Raw genomic sequence first — 19,913 nt, forward strand, 5'->3', positions numbered from 1 at the left:
AAGCAAGTCATCCAGTGTACAGGTAGAAGATGGGAGCTGTCTCGGCATGAAGCCTTCTTAAACTGCCCTGACTGCCATTGCACACGTGGACAATAAACTCGTACACTCATGAAACTCATTTGTCCTGTATATTACACATAATACAATCGACACATCATAAATGTTATCACCCTGCGCGATAACCGCTTTGTATATTTACTGATTCCTATTCCTCCCTCACAGGAGGGATTTGTTTCAGATAACTCTCCTTTGTGCCATGTGTAGGACTGACAAAGTGCGTACACAGTGTGCACCGTCGATTCTTGTTGAAAGTTCATTCATTTTACCAGATTGATAATGATTGTACTTTATCACTTGGCACAAAGACTCATATTTAAAAAGTGTATTAGCTTACTGGGCACTCATTTATAAAAATTGCATTGTTAGTAGTCCTGCTGGTGACTTCACTGTGGCAGACTCCTTTGAAGTGTAGAATTTCTTTTAGCATGTTTGCACTTTTAAACGGCCCTATCACCAGTCTGTGCTTACATTTTGCTTCACCTATCTCCTGAGGCTGGTAGTCATAGTGGTAAATATTGGCATTAAAAACCTGGCAGGCTGCAGATGTGTGTGTAGGGGGGTATGTTTGATAGCTTTTTTACTATCTGCTCTTTGTTTAGAGGTAAATTCTGCTATCTCTACTGCTATGGATTAGTGGTCTATAACTCAAGCAGCACTGTAAGATTATTGAAAAATTTCACATATAGAGGTAATACTCACCTGGAGTAAAGGTATCAGGTTGGCAAGTTTGCCTCAGACAGGTTCCTTTGTTTTAGAAAATCAGCCATGTTATGGAATATCTGCAAAGAGTGAATATCAGGTGTATGTCAATTATACTGGCTAAATTCTTCAAATTCATTATAGGATGTCATAAATGTGTCAGTCTATGTTAGCTCTCGTTATCTGGCTCTCATTAAATGTGCCTAAGCACATTTCAGGCATTTCTGGAAAGTGTTATTAAACTGCCTTCAGAAATAGGAGGTTTGGGTAGCAGGAGGTTAATTTCTACATTTTTAAATATTTGGGGCATGTCTGCTTCAGATGCAGAAACAGACCAGATTCAGATGCCGCTGTTCAGAGATCCTAAACTAGTTGAACATGAAAAGGTAATTTCACAGGAGTAGGGCAGTGTCCTCTTTCCGGATCTGAAAACGAAGGCGTAGGAATCATGTTCATGTTGTGCCTGAGCAAATATTCTTGAGGAACCAGATTTATTACCTTGAATAAAGCATTTCATGAGGTTCTAGACCTGATCTATGCAGGGGCATCTATGTCAGATTCTCCAGGATTTCCAACTCTAGAGTTGGCTTAGGTAAATTTTGCATGCAGCATATAGATTTGTCCCTTAGACCTTCAAGATACAAACAGGCCCTCGCCTCCTAACTATCTGTTTAGCTGCATTCAAAAATTAGTCATTTGCACAATATTAAATAAGAGGTAGAACAGGAACATAAATTCAAGTCTCTTAAGTCAACTTACTAGGGTGTTAACTACCACTATTCTTTCTTTGTAGACTTGAGAAAACAGTGAGGTGATATTCGTATTTTAGACAATTTTGTGAATATTTTGATTCATCTAAACAATTTCCAGGGTATCCTCTCATTCTGGAGAGTCATGTCATTATATTGTCACCCAGTACCATGCTATAAGGATCCTACTTCAACCACTTTGAAGAAGGCTAACTCCCTAATGAAACTGTCATGGGAGAAGCAGTGATACACAAGGTTATATAAAAGACAGCTATGGTCTGGTTACCTTGACTTTATTTTATAATCTTTCGTTAACACATTTTCTTCTCCAGTTGTAGCTATGTCCAATATTACTTGTGTCAGATGTTTCTAATTTTCAAATGCAAAGTGGTTGATGTTTTTAAGAAAGAAAAATCACAAAACTTTATTCCAAAGGAAAAATGGAAATGAAATTTAACCTGTCAAATTAACAAAAAATCTGAGAAGTCATTTCAAGGAAACAAAAATATATAATGAATTATTCTTGGAGAATAGAATGCAACACTGCAGTCAAAAGTATTCTGTTAAAAATGAATAAAATAATAATAAAGAAAGCAAGTGTAGCAGAAAAAAAAAACCAGTAATTTGCAAACAGTATATTAGATATGGATGCTTCACAATTTGTTGATCTGTTGATTTTGCTTATCCACTTTATGCTGCATGTCTATAGTGCAGTGGGTGTTTTTTTTAGGTATGCTCAGAAATATTTATGCAATCTGTCTCCTTTTTGGCTGCTGTTACTCAGTGATCCCTTCCCATTATTTTCATTTCTGTTTATTTGTCTTCCCTTCCATAACTGGGAGGCATATATTTTAATGATGTCATTTCACCCAGCCATACAGAGGTCAGCGTGTCTGTTTTTGTCTTTCAAGACTTCTGTCCAGACAGACAACACTATTTCACTGTATTATAGTTTATACAATAAAAAAAATCTATCACTATAATTCTTTAATTAGGTAGCAATTACAAAGGTATATTCTACATTTTTCAGGCTTAACTAGTAATTTTCAATTTATTACAGCTTCTTCATTCCTCCCTAATCAACAATTTATATGAAGCTTCATATGTGCATTGCACAAAGAAAACACACAGAATTAGTAAGAAAATAAAGATTTGCATGTATTCAATTCTACAGACAGCCAATTCAAATGCTCACTTCCCCCTGAGCTAAGTGAGTGAATATTATTATTCCTATTTTACAATGAGGAAAACCCAAACAGGAAGAAGTTACTTATTGTCCAAGAGATATTAAGACAAAGCCAGGACCAGACCTCAGGCACTCCTGGCTTCTAATTATATGTTTGTTTTTCTAGACAGTTGTGGAGACAAAGTTTTTTAGCTGTGGGAACATATCCTACTGTTACTGGAGTGCCCTAAAGAACGAGCAAAGAAGGGTTTAGCAAGCTCTGTTTGCAATACTCATGGAAGACTGGTAGAAGCTCTGCTGTACCCTGAAACTTCTGATGCATTTAAAGAGTAAGAAGCTGATGGGTAAGAAGAGGATGGTGTTCTCTATGTGGAGATTTCCAAACAACAGAGATTTAGAACTTGTTAGATCTCCAAACATGTCTTCACAGTTCCTTGCCATTCAAACTTATCTTCATTTATTATAGTACCATAATAAACCATAAACGACAAAAAGAAGAGATACCTCCCAGTTGTCACTCTATCTGCAAATGCCTCTCTCCTTAAGTATAAACAAATTCATAGCACTTGTGTGACAGTGATAAGTCGGCAGTATGAGACAGTACGAAATAGATTTTGAGGAAAGCAAAGGCAGGTGAAGGAGAATAACAGCAGTCATTCTGAAAGCAGTACAGCTTCTGAGAGCACCTTAGCTCAGACCTCAGGCAGAGGCAATTGTGTCAAAGATTCAGTGTGGATACATACAGCCAAGAAAGTAGCAACAGCTGCTTGCAAACCCCAGGCCAAACTCTGAACAGATCAGAAACCGAGTCTAGAAATACAGATCCCAAATCATTAAGGGAGAAAACTAATTGATGGTGCTCATAAATAGTAAAATAATACCTTACGTTGTAGCCTTATCTTTCAGGTTTCATGGATATTGAAGTGGCTAGGGTATTTGCAACCGTTGGCAACAAATGAAGGAAATATGCCCCCAGACAAGTACAAATCCATCCCATACGTCTTGATAAACCATTAACAAAAAGATGGAGATAGCCTAGTCCTATGTTTTCATTACTTTATACACCTAACATCATCCATCAACTAAATAATTTGAGCATGAAAAGTCAAATCAATAAATGAGTGATCTCAGCTTTTTTGATTCACATTCTTATATTACATCATCTATAAAACCTCTCTTAATACAGCTTGTAGTACGGATGTCTGAATCCGAAGAAATTGGGGAGAATATCTGTTGAAGTGATAAACAGCTATTGGTTCATATATCTACATTAAGTGATCTTGATAAGTAAGCTTTCCAAATGGACTAGTACAATCATTCAGCACCACGGAGTGAGTGCATTACCTCATCAAATCTTTTGGCTTGTCACAATATCATGTTAACTCAGATTCAAGACCATACCGCATTCCATGTCTGATTTTCCTCACATGCCCCCTCCACCCCTCTTTCTTAAAAAGGAATATATAGCTACTTAGAAACAAAAGTCAAGGTCAGTCTGATTTCACAGCTGCTTTATATAAAAAATGTTTTGTTATATGGGTTTATATTTGCTTAGCCCAAGGGAAGAAGAAAAGGTGCCTGAAAGTCAGAAAAAATAAAGCTCTGGTAACATTCTAGTGCAAAAGTAAATAACATATGTATCATTTTTCTGTATTTTTCACTGTAGCTTTCATCATTGTATTATAGTTGTTTAACACAATATAAACCTAAAACCACAGAAACAGACATTTTATGCACGTAATACCCGATAAACATATCTAGTCTATTGTGAAGCTTAAAGGGTCATCTGTCTAGTAGATGGCTATGTGCTTGCAAGAAGTTAAGTTACAAGGTCTAATTGTTACGTGATTAAGTTCAAACTACAATGAACAAATAAGGTGGGCATCATCACAGTATTCTATGCAAATTCATTCACACAATGTTTTCAGAAGCTTTTATAAGTGAGACTGAAAACCAGTGTGATAGTAGAGAGAAGAGTACATAGCACCTCCAGAGCTTAAGTGCCCTAACCTGCCCTATAAACAAGCAGGAGCCTGTCTGGCCGAAAGGTAGAGAATGGCAAACTGCACTACAAATAACAGGTCTTAAACTCGAGTTCACAACCCTTATCCCAGACAGCTTCCAAACTACCACTGTAAAATTAGAATCATTATTTAGTGAGTGTGCCATACTCCTTTTGTTTCTGAGACAAGACTAAATAGACGCAACTGGGAGCATAAGAAAACAGCTGCCATCCAAGTTTCCACTCCAACCTCGATATGTGAGTTGATCCATGCTTTCTTCAACTCAGAATACTCATTTCTGTGAGTTTCATTAGACTAAATATTCTTAAGGCAATATGTTTATAGCTGAATTTTGTGTGTCTTTGACATCTGGAAAAGCCAAGAATACAGGCATCTTTCAGACCCTATAGAGACTTTAGCAATCACAACAGTTCCAAGCCATCCTACTGAAATACAGTACCCTGACTCATGTAGAAAGTATGTGCAAAATTGGATGATAAGGAATAGATTTATTTAGCAAGGAACAGAGTAGCAAAGTCACTGGAACATCCTGTTTGTGGAATTTTTTATATATCGTCAGTATGTACTGTTTGTCTGGACTTTAAGGTACACACTAACACATTTTTTATAGTGATCACTCTCCTACAATGCAAATAACCTGTTCTGCTAAGCCTTTCAATAGTCTGCTGATCTTGTTGTTATTTCACTCTTGAAAAAAAAAGAAGTTAATAAAAGATAAGGGGCTTTTGAAGAAGGTGCGATTACATTATTTAAAAATTATACATTTTATAAGATAAAGTTTAAACACATGTCAGGAGAAGTCAACATTGCATTATGAATGGTAGTGATTATGTTATCTGTAAACTTTGAAGCTTTACGTAGTGATGTGAACAATTGACTCCGTTGTTTTGTCATTACCATCAGCATTCCCCTTTCAGAGCCGCTGCACTGACTGCTGTTTGCGTAGCAAGAAGTAAGGAAAGTTTGTTTTCCCACTAATATTTCATTGACTGTTTAGCCTGAGCTGATAGTGACTTTTCACCTTCCTGTCTGCTGGATTTTTTTTTTTGCCTGGGTTGCAAAATTTACTGGATAGCTAACTTCTTCACCTGAATCATTAAGAAGTTAATTCAAAAGAAAATTTTACCTCAAGTATCAATATCAGCTCCTAAAATAGCACAATTTACTACAGCTTATAGACATTGTTACTGCGTTTTTAATCTCTTCTCTTTATTCTATTATGTTGGATTGCAGCACATGGTAAATATTTGGCAATCAGATCAATGTCTAGTAGCTAAAATACAAGAAGAAATATTTATTCTTTTAATTGATATATGGATTTTGCCTGAAAATGATAGGTACATTTATTATTTATTCTACAAACTGCATTATTTTAAGAGTTGCTCAAAATAAAAACTGCGTTTCATTCTATTTGTGTGTCTGATTAAGTGTATTAGAAAGCACATGAAAACCATTTTTCCATCCTACCCTGCCAGCCCTTCTCCAAGCTCAGCCTTCCTGAATCATTGCTCAATGGAAAGAAAAATTAGTCTTCCACTGTTCAATTCCATTTCAAACAGAAGTATAGAATGAAAGAAGAGAAGGAGAAATGGGAAGTTCTTTGACTAAAATGGAGCTGAGCCAATAGCAAGATATTTTATGACCCAGAGAAAGAAAGGAGCAGAGAAAGGTTTTGTCATCTGTTCCTTCCAAATAACATAAGCCTGAGATTTACTTTGTGCACTCTGATTATCAATGGATATTTTCTTTACTTTTTCTTTTTCTTTTTGGTCTTGTTTTCTCACGTTTTAAATTGTTACAAAGTAGTCCACAAAGAATTTTTTTCTAGAGGTATCTAAATATATCACTATTTAACTGCAGATTTTACATTCTGAGTGCTCAGTTCTCAACACTTAGCCTGGATTTAATTCTTAACAGTAAAGAATACTGGGAAAAAAATGTTGACGAAAGTTCCTTTATAAAAATTTTGTGGATCCACTGTAGACATTGTCAGAAAAAATACAGCTTGCTTGCTTTTCCATAAAGAGAACCCTGAGGCTTAGGGTCTCAGCAAAGGCCCTCAAATGAAATTCACTACCCTGTTATTTTGTTGTCCATAGGAACTAGTAACAGAATGCATTGTTCACTGAAGTAAAACAGGGTCTTTTTTTTGGTGAAAATTAAAAATAAATTAAAAAACAAAACAAAACAAAACAAAACAAAACAAACAAACAAACAAAAAAAAGGAGGAAAATAAGGTAGAAGTTTCCCCTTCCTGCCACACGACTAGTTTTTCCTTTCAAGATCACTGAATTCATATGATACACCAAAACAAAAAATCATTAAAGAAACAAGCAGCATTCAAATAATTTCAATATTTTGAAGTAAATGAACTACTGAATGGGCTAAAAGTGTGAAATAATGTCATCATAGTTTGGACATTACTTGTATGATCTGCTGCTGTCGGTTTGATTTACAGTCAAAGAGTTCATAGGGACAGATTATTTGTACTTCTTAGACAATCGAGAAAACTAACTCTCTTCCTCTAGAAGGCATAAGAACAGTACAATTTCATTCCAAAAATTTATTTTAGAAAAGAAAGAGTTCCTGTAGTCATGAATATTTTTTTTTTCCGTATCCATTAAAAATGTGGCATTTACTTTACTCATAAAAAGTCACATAGCTTTTCTGTAAAAGAAAAAGGAAAACAGAAGTTAAAAAGCCATAACAAGTCATGAATCTCGTCCAACATTAAGCTTAGAATATATTTACAGGGGCAAGCCATGCCAGTGAGTTCAGGATTACCAGCAAATTTCATTTTAAGGAAGTGTTTGTTCCTGTGGGAATAGTTCCTACCTCTGTTGTTACTGTATTTGTTTTGTCCTGTTTTTTGTTGGTGGGAAATTCATGATTATATGTACCAGAAGGAAAACACGTACATGGGCAGATTTGATATTGCATGTAACCCACATGTCAAAATGTGGAACATGCAGAGAAGGGCCCTGAATTTAAGAAAACACAAGAACTTCTGCCAACTTCAGACTTGTGGTATTCTGTCAGTGAGGGTTAGAAGTGTGATTTTTCAGAATGAGAACAAAAAGACAAGGTTTTAGTGATAGGACTGCAGTCTTGGCGTACTGTAGAGTCAATCTGAAGTAAAGTAATTCTGCTATTTACTACAGTGGCAGTTTTCCTCAGAATTAAATGCTGACATGATTGCATGACAAGGACAACTAGGAAAAAGCAAAAGGCAGCAGTTAGCGTTAATCTGGATTAATTAATACTGTTATGTATCAGGGAGAATCTATCAGAGATCAAAATTTTTTCCTTCCTTTCATCCTTACCTCCAGCGACTTTGAGAAATCCCATGCACCTAAATGTACATGAAGTATCTTTTACGGGAACTGCTACATTGTCCTCCTTATGGTTATAGTTACAGAAAGTCGGAAGATTGTTTGTGATAGAATAGCTTGCATAAAAGGAAGTAATTCAAGTATCACCACAGTATATAGACATTCTCTCTTCCAAATAGGGATACAATATATAGATACATCTTTTCCCCCCTCCAAATCCAATAAATATCACTAATGGATTGCTTTCCAGTCTATGAATTGACTTTCCACTATGCAGCTGACAAAATGTCTTACATGCCTGGGAAATATCCACCTGCTATAAGGAAACAGTGCTGCTTAACATGGTGACATGGACAGTGGGATTGAGTGCACCCTCAGCAAGTTTGCTGACGACGCCAAGCTATGTGGAGCGGTCAACACACTGGAAGGAAGGGATGCCATCCAGAGGAAATTTGACAGGCCCGTGCAAACCTCACGAAGTTCAACCAGGCCAAGTGCAAGGGCCTGCACCCGGGTCATGGCGATCCCAGGCACAAACACAGGTTGGGTGGAGAATGGATTGAGGGCAGCCCTGAGGAGAAGGACTTGGGTGCTGGTGGATGAGAAGCTCAACGTGAGCCAGCAATGTGCACTAGCAGCCCAGAAAGCCAACCGCATCCTGGGCTGCATCAAAAGAAGCGTGGCCAGCAGGTCGAGGGAGGTGATTCTCCCCCTCTACTCTGCTCTGGTGAGAGTCCACATGGAGTACTGTGTCCAGCTCTGGAGTACTCACCACAAGAAGAACATGGACCTGTTGGAACAGGTCCAGCAGAGGGCCGTGAAGATGATCAGAGGGCTGGAACACCTCTCCTATGAAGACAGGCTGAGAGAGTTGGGGTTGTTCAGCCTGGAGAAGAGAAGGCTCCAGTGAGACCTTATAGCAGCCTTCCAGTACCTAAAGGGGACCTACAGAAAGGATGGGGAGGGACTCTTTATTGGGGAGTGTAAAGATAGGAGACGGGGTAACGGTTTCAAACTGAAAGAGGGTAGATTTAGATTCGAAATCGGGAAGAAATTCTTTATTGTAAGGGTGGTGAGGCACTGGAACATGTTGGCCAGGGAAGTTGTCAATGCCCCATCTGTGGAGGTGTTCAAGGCCAGGCTGGATGAGGCTTTGAGCAGCCTGGTCTAGTGGGAAGTGTCCCTGCCCATGGCAGGGGGTTTGGACCTAGATGATCTTTAAGGTCCCTTCCAACCTAAACCATTCAGTGATTCTGTGATTCTGTGAAATTGGATTAGTACAAACACATCTGGTGCTTACCACTCTATGTAGCAGTTAGCACATCAGATTTCTATTGTTTGGTGAGAGGAAGAGAGGTTCTTCTGGTCTCAAATGGAATAATCAGTTCTTCAGGAATGGGAAGGAAGGTAATTCTAGATGTTGCTTAAACTGGGACTAGGTTGTGCAGGGAGTGCAGAATCAGAGGGGTGCAACAAGTTCATTTTCAGCACCCCTACAGTTCCCAAATTTGTGAAGTTGATAATTCAGCTCAAAGATTCCATCCAGGCATGCCAGTGAGACAGAGAAGCACAGTAACATTAGGTAATAGGTGCTTTTATATCAAGAAGTACCTATATGCCAAGTTTTAAGACCCTATAATTAGGGTTTTTTGATGAGTCACAAACATTACAGAGACCAGTTATTGCTGAATAGTTTCAGCAGAAGATTTATATCACTCCAGAAATACTAGAATTCCCTTTAAATAGAGACAGAATCAGTATAGATTGTGGACTGAAGGGTATCCTTTGAGATTCACATATTTTTAACCATAAAGATGGTGTAGATTCTACAGTATGTACCATTCAATATTATTTTTTATCACATGGTCAGAAATAACTGTATGAAATATATTTTATAAATTCTAGTTGTCAGGAATTTTCTTTAATTTGAAGCTGATCTCTGGTGATTGTTATGAATTAAACTTTATAATTTGAAAACCCTAAGTATCCTGAACTACAATCGCAAAATGTTTAATTTTTATCTAATTTTATCAGGAATGTTGTTTTGAGGTCAGTGTTAGGGACAGCAGTAGATTGCAAACGTCCTCTTGGACTATTGAATCCAGCCTTAGGTGTCCAAGTCTTAATACATGGTCCCTTTTATAGACAGATCCAAGTTTACAACTTCATATCATTTTGTGATGATTAATCTTACAGGGAAGGTTGGTCAAGGATGTCTAACTTCTTGGTAAAACCTTGCTTCTAATTTTAGTCTACTTATTCTGGCCTGTTTATAAATATCTTCTGCTAACTTTGGCCTTTAGTTTAAGCAGTTCTTTTTCCTCTCCAGTGTTCTTTTTCCTGGTGTATTTATTTGGAGAAGTCAGATCTCTTTTCAGACTTTGTTTTGTTAGGCTGCATAACTAAGCTCTTTCACTTTGGTTTTGTGTGCATTTGTTTTAGCTTTTTGCTAGTGAGAAGCCTTTGCATTTCCCTAGTCATTCTAGTTGGCCTTCTTTTCATCCCTTCCAGATGGCATTATTTCCTTCTGAATGTGGATGACAGGACTCAGTTCCCTGCAGGATTCCTGACCAAGATCTCTGTGGGCTCAGTGTTTTCCCATTTCTATTCTGCAGCCGGATTTTATAGTCTTATTTGTCTCTTAGAGCCAGCTCAGATACGTTACCTTCTAACACGGTCATATCACCAGAACTCTTGCCTCCACTATCCTGTCTAGACAGGTGACATTTTTTAGTTTCTAAATGCTTCTTTCTTGCATTTCATACTATTGAATTTAATTTTCTGTTACTCACATTTGTCCTGTAAAATATTGCCATCCTCTCTTTAGTGATGATACCTCCCTGTCATCTCTCTGTCATCAGCATGTCCCTACTTTGTATGCAATTGCCATTAATAAGAATATAAAAACAAGAGCCATTTGACAATCCTTCCCTGAGGAATTTCACTAACAGGACAGTAACTACTTTATCAGCACAAGTTGTTTCCTTTTCACCATAACTTGTCCTTTCTCCTCAAAGCAATTGTTAACTCACCTTGTAATTCCTGTGCTGATCCTTCTCTTCCCTGCATGACCTCAAAATTTCCCACACAACACTATTGCAAATGCTTTACTGAAGTCCAGATCAAAATGACTGTATTTCCTCTGTTTAGAGCAGTTTATCAAATAGGTATACCTAGCTATTCTGGCACAATCAACTGTCAGTAAATCATTTTCCATTTAGTGATGTATCTGTAATTATTTTTTAATTCAAAATCTCTTCCATAACTTTGATATTATACCGAGTGATTCAGTTTTTCCACTTATGAAATGGCAGCCATAAATACCTTACTTTCAGATATTAGACAACAATACATCAGCATTCTTAAAATGCTTTGAGATCCTGAGTAAAAAATGGTCTGAAACGCAAAGAACTCCTATCGGTTTTGTCACATACTACATTCAAAGAGGTACTTCTAACAGTTGTGTTACGTGTAAATGTCACCTCTATAGATCAAAGAATTCTTCTTTGAATGGATGCTTTTATTTGTCAATGCTTTTTTAAAATTAAAATATTGTTTTCCTATTTGTCAAACTATGTCATTTTTATAAGCTGTCAATCAAGATAAAATAAACTCACACTACCGTTGTGTTGGATGTTAGATAACAGGCTTTGATCAAAAAGATACAGGTATGTCAAACATTATCATCAGCACTAACCACTTCAGACTCTTATCACTCTGATATTTTATATTATCTGACTAAATTGCAAATATTTAATTCTTTCCAGCTTTAAATCTAAATAAAACTCCTCCTAACTGTCTAATACATACATTCATATATGTCAGTGTAGACAAGAGCAAAGTAAATTTTATCTTTTCTTCATTAATGGGATGTTTTTGATTAGCCTAGGATATGGTTAGAAGAAATGAATGCAATTAACATGGAAGACTTGTAGTAAATTCAGATAATGTTGGTTTGTTATTATCTTTTGGAAAAAAAAATTAAAAAAAATCAAGTCATATCAGTCAATGCACCATATGCAATTACTTATACTTTATTTTTCTCTAGCCTACATATGAAGCCTAAATGGCATGTCTGTTCTTCGCCTGTCTATGTGTCCAAGAGAGAAGATGAAGGGAAATTACTGAAAAGGAGGTAAAGTTTTGCATTATGATTTTTTCTCCTGAACTGTGATGTATTCAATGTCAGAGTATCTTTGCATTTCTTCACAGTAAGTTCCTGTAGATCTTAAGAAGACCTACATGGAAAAGTATTCTATAAGAACTATTTTAAAAAATCCATAAAACTGAAGCAGACATTTTTCTTCTAGCCCTTGCATGACATATTAAAGTATCTCAAATAATTTTATAATAATTTATAATTTTATAACAATTATTTTTTGTAATTTAATTTAAAAAAAATACAATCTATAAATGCATTTTATGTCATACAAACCCCCACCATTTTAAATATATAATGTAAAATGCTGAAAAAAAGAGCATAATAGCTCTTCTTTAATAAAGGTGAATAGCAGTGTCTGGGGATAATTTAGAAGCAAACTACTGCTCTGATTGAATAAAGTAAATAAACACGAACTCAATGAAACTCCTGAGAAGTTCCATTGAAAACTCTTGACCTGGCATTGTCCCTTAAAGATTCTGACAGTTCATTTAGTGCTCGTTAAGTCCATGGCAATGAATTTGGCCCTGAGATTGCCTAATATGAATGCACAGGCTTCACAGTAGATTGGAGACACTCTGAGATCATTCCTACCATGACATTACCTGAATTGTTTATTCAGATAAGTCCTTAAAACTCTGTTGTTTCAAAGTTCTTTTTCTTTCAAAACTTTGTCCTGCTGTAAAACAAACATGCCAACAGTCTGTATTTGTGTTTGTATTCTAAATAAGTCTTCATATATGATGGGATCCTATTCTCCTCACTCCCTGTAAAACTCAGAAAGAGGTGGCCTTGAGCCATTGTTTTCCTTCAAGTTTGTTTCATTTGAAAAGCCCGTTATAAATTAACTCAATATAATAATTTAATGAAACTCAGTAACAAAGTTAACACACTGACACACAATATTTGTAAGTAATGTTACAGCATAATACCTTTCTTTGAAAGACATACAACAACATTTTTCTAATATGACCTACTTTGGTTGTCAGAGTTTTTTACAGAAGAGTGAAAGTTATGTATCAAGCCCTAGAATCTTGTCATACATTTATAGGCAATCATGAGTGAAAGACAGTGTAAAAATGTAACTATAATTGAATAACCAAATATTTCAGATCCTATATACAGGTAGACTACAATTTTAAATGAATGTAAAAGTTATGCTCTGAATTAAAAATTATGGGTAAAGTAGAGGTCAGATTGTAGCATATCTCACTTTCTAACATGTCTTAGTTCTAGTTTGGGTTTGTCTAGAAAAACTTTTATTGGGGGAATCAAATGGGCTTTTCTTCATAGAATGCCTGGATCTAGTTCCTAACTCCTATCAATGGAAAAGATTCCCATGTGTAGAACAAAACAAGGGAGTGTTTGCAAAGGTTCTGTGTATTGGTGGCCTACCGCAGGTGACCTACGCCTGCTCCAGACCTACCACCCCCCAACTGCCTTTCTCAGAGGAACACTTCTGAGTGAAGGATTACTAGGCAACTTAGAATTACTTTTTCTAGCTTTTTTTGAAATCTTTACTGGTTTTGACTGGGCCGAAGTGATTTGTTCTCACTTTCATTCCATGTTCTCGCATATGCATAAGTTCAGAGACATTCATAAAAGTTCCTGATATTTCTCCCTGTCTCCACATGGCTTCCATTGTGAATACTCTCCCTTGACTTCCCTCTAAGAAATTCTCTTATTTATTGCATACTCTCAGGCACTATTCATGAAGAAATTCTTAATGTATGAGCATTTTAAGGAATTTTCTTTTCAGGCACACTTCTCTTTCCCACATCACTTTGTGAATTTTACACATTAGCATAGTGTGCTTAATGAACTTGATTCTAAAAGCAATTAATAATAAAAATGTTGTGAATTAGTACTCATTCCTATTTCAACACTATGCCACAAATTATTTTTGTGGGATAATAGTTTCCTAAATAACTTTTGGAAATATATGCTTTTCACCAGCTTTTATTTCTCAGATACTAATGAATAAGATCAGTTACAAAGGGGGGAAAGCTGTTATGAAATAGAAACTTGAGAGTGTTTTGGCACTTTTGACAGTTGCTGCTGAAAAGTGTAAACCCAAATGGACTCTACTTCAGACACTAAAATGCAGCAGACAAAACTATTATTTCATCCCCTGTGGGCCACTGTCTCTGTTCACTCTTACTTTTATGTCATCATGTTGGTTTGACACCTATAATAGGTTTAATAGGTTTTTCTCTGATGTTATTATTGGCTAATGATTCTGCTCTTCTCTGGGGATGGCAAAAATGAGAAGTCACACTGTTATCCTGTTTTATGTAGCTCTACAGGGACAGCCTTAACCATAGTACTCTATGGGAGTATGTCATCTTAAATCAATAGATAGCAAGTTAGCCTTTAACATTTGGATTGCTTGCTTCAGTTTTATAAATCAGGCTAGCAATTATAAGACTATCCCTGATGATCCAGTAGTTCAATATTTATCTTAATTCATATATTTTACACTTTAAGTGTTTAAAGGAAACTAAAGAAAGGAGTGATTTAAAAAACATCATCAATGTCCTTTGTGCAAGAATTTATGTTTTCTAACAGAATAAACAGTTGTCACATGATGATAGCAGCAGATTCTGTGAGATTTTGTTTCATTGGATCAACTGTTTTAACTGTACCTGACTCATCATGCTGATCTTTAAGGCTCTACCTTTCCAAAATCATATGCAGGAGCAATAGAGTGGCAACTCTATTGTAGTAGTGTATTCACCACATTTTAGAAGCTAACATAGGGAAAGGATAAAAGCATTACTACAAGATGAATGGCTGCCAAACTTGCTACTTTAAGCCAACAGTGAAATGTGCCTGTTTTAATGAGCTCTTCAGCAACCTTACATTTTTAATTCATTTTCAATTACAGATCAAGGGATAACAAATATAGCTAACTTCACATACTTTGAGCAAAGGACAAGCTGTTCTAGACTTTCTGTGCATTTGATCTTCACTCCAAACTCTGTTCACCTCACTCGAAACAATGTCTCATTGTGTTTGGATGTTTTCCTTTTAGCAAACAGCGGAGGGTGGGTGTGTAGGGGCTGGGGCAGTGTACACGAAAAAAAAAAAGAAAAAAACAAAAAACCAAAATCCAAATGATTATTGAAATCGTAGGAAATATATTTTGGTGGACCATATGTGGAGTTGCTCTGAGGAACTGAACTTGGATACTGCGGTTATTGAATTCCCTTGGGTTTGCTCCTCCATCAAAGAGAGTCCCAGATGCTCTCTGAGGAGGATGCAAAGTTTCATTTAACTATAAATTAAACATCTGAACATTATCAGAGATATTCACCACTGTTAAAAAAGAGGTTTATTGTTTTCAAATAAGGCCCATCAGAGTTAGTCTTGTCTAGATTTTATACAGGCAAAGTATATAAGTTTCTGTCCATTTAACAGGTAAGACGGGGACAACGAAGAGAAAGTTGGGGAGTATTAGATGCCCACTGAAATATTTGTATTTACAAAAAACCTGCACATATTGATCTTTACCATATATGCCTTTCCACATTACATTTAGGCCTCACCTTCCTACCTTCTTTTCATACACACTTCTTCCCTTCAATAATTGTATCTTTTCTTTCTTGTATTTCCAGTCTGTACACCTGAACATTAAATGGATATCACTTTTGCTACAGACCACTAGCATGCATTTCCTTCATATTCTTCCTTCTCTTCTTTGGCTGCTCCTTCCAGATTTACTAGCACATTTGCTAGCCAGGAGCGAACCAGCTGGTAGTTACAAACACTGCCCAAAAAAATTCTATTTGCTGTACACATATGGAAAAATTTTTTCCAGAGTGAGATCAAGACCATGGAAAATGATAGAGGGAATAAGAGGCAGAAACAAAAGCAAACAAGCAATGGTGAAACTTCATATTGTCAGATATCTTTAAAAAGTGTAGACACTTCTATAGTGTGTATATAGACACTTCTATAAATTCACCTTTACCAGAACTCTATCCGAAAACTACCTCACCTTGGATAAGAGCCTGAGACACCTGCAGCGAAACGCCTTTTTCTGTCTATACAATGTAGGAGAAAATTAGGTGCCTAAATTAGGAAGATGTGGCCAACTAACCTTTAGCTTCTATGAGATTTAGTGTCACTAAAGGTCCATTTTTACAGTTCAGCTATGCACCTTAGTGAAGACTATTTGATTTCTTTTCTGTAGCTCTTCTAATAGCAAATCTCAAATTAACTCAGACAGCAAATCCACACTGAGCTGTAATGACTGATCTTGATCTATTTGTGAAGCAAGTCAAAAGATGTGAACTGAAGAACTCAACACGGAACAGTAGCTGGTGTTTCTCCCTGAGACTTACATGATTCTTGGTTGTCAAAAACTTTAATGCTATACAAAGCATTTAAGTACTTAACAAAAGAAATACAATTGCAAATTGATTTCTGAAGACAACATCAATTACAAACAGAGGAAACCAAACAATTAAAACAAACTTTCTGAGTCAAACAATATGCTGGCTTCTTCATTCTGATCCATGGCTTTACTTCTTGTTTCCTTAGGATAAAATAAAAGCATGATCCTGTTTCACGTCCAGTTTCTTTCACCCTTTTTAAGTGCCAGGTAACAGATCGAATCAGGAAAGAGATGCTAAAGATCCTCAGTGCTCTTAGGTGAGCACCAGAATTTTAAAACATCTTTGTGTTGAACAGTAACAGTGTCTAAATTTGAGATGATCCAAAAAATAGATTAAAAACAGAACAAAACAAAACACCAAAAAAAAGTTAAAATGTCAAATGACAATTTTACTGCCCCCAACTACTTGATATTCCATAAAGGATTGATAAGGTAAAATGACGGACAGTAAAGAGACATCAGGTGGGGTGCCAGATCAATTTGTGCTACCTTTTAAAATATTTTTATGTTCTTTTTCTCTTCTTCTATATCTACATTCGATATTTTTATGTTCTTGTCCTACTCCTTCCTCTGAAGCATCTGGTAATGACTCCTGCTTCAGACTGAATACAGTGCAGGTGTGACAACTTCTGTGTTTCTATGAACATCTGCAGTTTCAGCAGAGTCCCAGTGGTATTCAAGGGAGGTTTGCTTCTGCCTTCTTTGCGAGTCCTCATTGTGTCCATTCAAGATTCAGGGGAACATTTAAAGTCAGATTTTTAAGCCTTCCCAGAATAAAAGTTAAATGTTTGCTCTTGCTTCATTTTTGCAGGTCTTCATTAACAGTGGGTAGAGAATTTGCCCTGAGCCTACCTATGCCAGGCCTTTCTGGTTCACCTGTTATAAAGATGGTGGAGACACAGATATGTCTTTCTGATCTGCAAAAACAAGACAAAAATGATAGGAATGATGAAAAAAAAAAACAAAACAAAACAAAAAAAAAGAGAGAAAGCTGACCATAAATTTGATTTCCTGATTCTAATTATCCTCAGGTTCTGTTTTGCCATACTGAACCTTGTAACGCCTCATCCCAAAAATAATTCCATTAACCTGTTCTATAATAAGCACCTTTCAGAAAAATCTTTCCAAATGACTTGCCAGTGCTAGTGTGTGCTGTATATTTTATAATTTTGAAGTATGTTATTTGAAGAAAGAGCTTCTCCTTAGGGTCATGCCTCTGATGTTTTGCTCAGTATTCAACTAACTTATTTCCATTCATTATCATTCCTATATAGGTACCTAAATACAGATAGATTCAGATGAACTTAAATTAAATCTACCAGCTTTTTGCAGGCTTACATTCATGAAAGTTCCTGAAAGTAATCAAAAGCAAACGTACTCGTCAATGGAAGTTGGAAAAGAGCTAACAGAGAATTGTTTCAACTGCCCCCCCCAACCTTTATTCCTGACCAGAATAGTTCATGTCATTTAGCAGAAAAGGTCTGGGTTGTTATGTACTCTGAAAGCAGTCTCTCATCTTTTTTGAAAGCCAGAAGGATAGTGAAAGAAGTGCTAAGCAAGATTCACAGAAACATTAGGTGGATGCTAAACTCCTGAACCATTCCCCTGGGGGAAAAATAAAAATTAAATCCAAATGCTCAAAATCTATAAAACCATCAAAACAAAGAGATGTTTTTATAATTCCAGTACTGCGCATCTTTTTTGCTATAATAAGTGTAATCCATTTGAAGACATGAAATTTCAATATTCATGTTCTTTTTGATTCAAATCATGGCAAAAGTGCTCAGATATGCACCGAACAAGAGGCAAAGGAAAAACTGCTGCACTGAATGGCTTGGTCTCCCCCTGGCTATGTTGCTGATATAGTCATCCATCACTGAAAAGTACTCAATCATGAATTTGAATCGAATGGAAGAAGTGACTGTTTGGGCTGCCTGCTGCCGACACTGAAGCCAAAAGGCTTCTCAGCAGAATTTTGCTTTCTTCCTTCTAGCCAGTAATGATGCGCTGCTTTCTTTTAGCATGCCAGCACTAGGCTAAAAATAGACAAGGAGGAAAGGCTTCAGCCATTTCAAAGAGCAAAAGTGACATGCGGGCTGACATCTTGACTGTGTGTGTTACAGCTATAGGCAACCCAAATGGTGCCAGGCGGGGATTACACAGGGCAGAGCAACATCTGCTTCACTATCACAAGTGTAAATGATAGTTCCCCTCATGTTATGCCATAAACAGCCCGAGGCAAGAAAGACTGGTAGAGTTCCTGTCACAAATTAAACCCTTGCTGGCAGGTAGGATTCCAGTCCATCTGTCCGTGCAAGTAGCTCAAACAGAATAAAAAGCTTTATAAAATATTATCCAGAGAGATAAAAGGCAAATAATGCAATTTATTTATGGGCTGGAGCCAGAAATGAAAGCAAAACAGGATAGAAAGAGAAGATGCTTTTTCCCTATGATGAATGAAAAGTGCTGTTATATAATCTGTTTCCAGAGCTAGGGGCCAGGTTTTCTAAAATGCATTTATTTTTGCAAGCTTGATTTACACACAGACAAAGCCACACAGGCACACAATGTATATCTTGGAAATACACAACCCACAGCTCTCAAAACTGCATCCCAAAGGTTTATTTGGTTACCCCTTTATTGTTTCTTTTGTTCCCACATTAAGATATTAATAAGATGGTCAGTAACTGTAGTTATTCAGACCAAAGATAACTTTGTGACGAAAGCAATGTGAAATGCTTAATACTAAGTCACTACTTAATGCCTCAAGCAAATGCTTAAGAAGTAAATGTAAGTCCCAAAGGGCACTTAGATTTTGGATAACCACCATGACTGCATAAGCTGCATTGTATGGGCTAGATAGTCAACTACTTGTTAGATATTTGTTTTTTCTTGTACATAGATGAGTTGCTTGAATTGCACTCACCTATTTGGAGACAGTAGATCAATTGAGATCTCTTAATGGCAATGCAAGGTGTTCAAGGACCAAACACATTGATTGAATAGATCAGAGTTACCCAGTTCAAATTTCTTTCAGTTTCAAGAAGCTGAATATCCTCATTTCCAACAGCATTTCCATTCCCACTGTTGGCTTGTTGTGATGTGTTTACAATGTAAGGAAAACACACATTTTTATAATCAAGGGCAAATATATATCAATTATCATTGTACTCCATATGTGCTATTCTACTATAAAACATGTAAAAAGAAGAGATAGAACATGTCCTATAAAACAAAGTGTTTTGTCATCAAAACTTTGCATGATTACGAAATTTGAGGAATCTAAATATTCTGGAAATGCAACA

Source organism: Rissa tridactyla, chromosome Z (genome assembly GCF_028500815.1).
Source record: "Rissa tridactyla isolate bRisTri1 chromosome Z, bRisTri1.patW.cur.20221130, whole genome shotgun sequence".
Classification (NCBI taxonomy): Eukaryota; Metazoa; Chordata; class Aves; order Charadriiformes; family Laridae; genus Rissa; species Rissa tridactyla.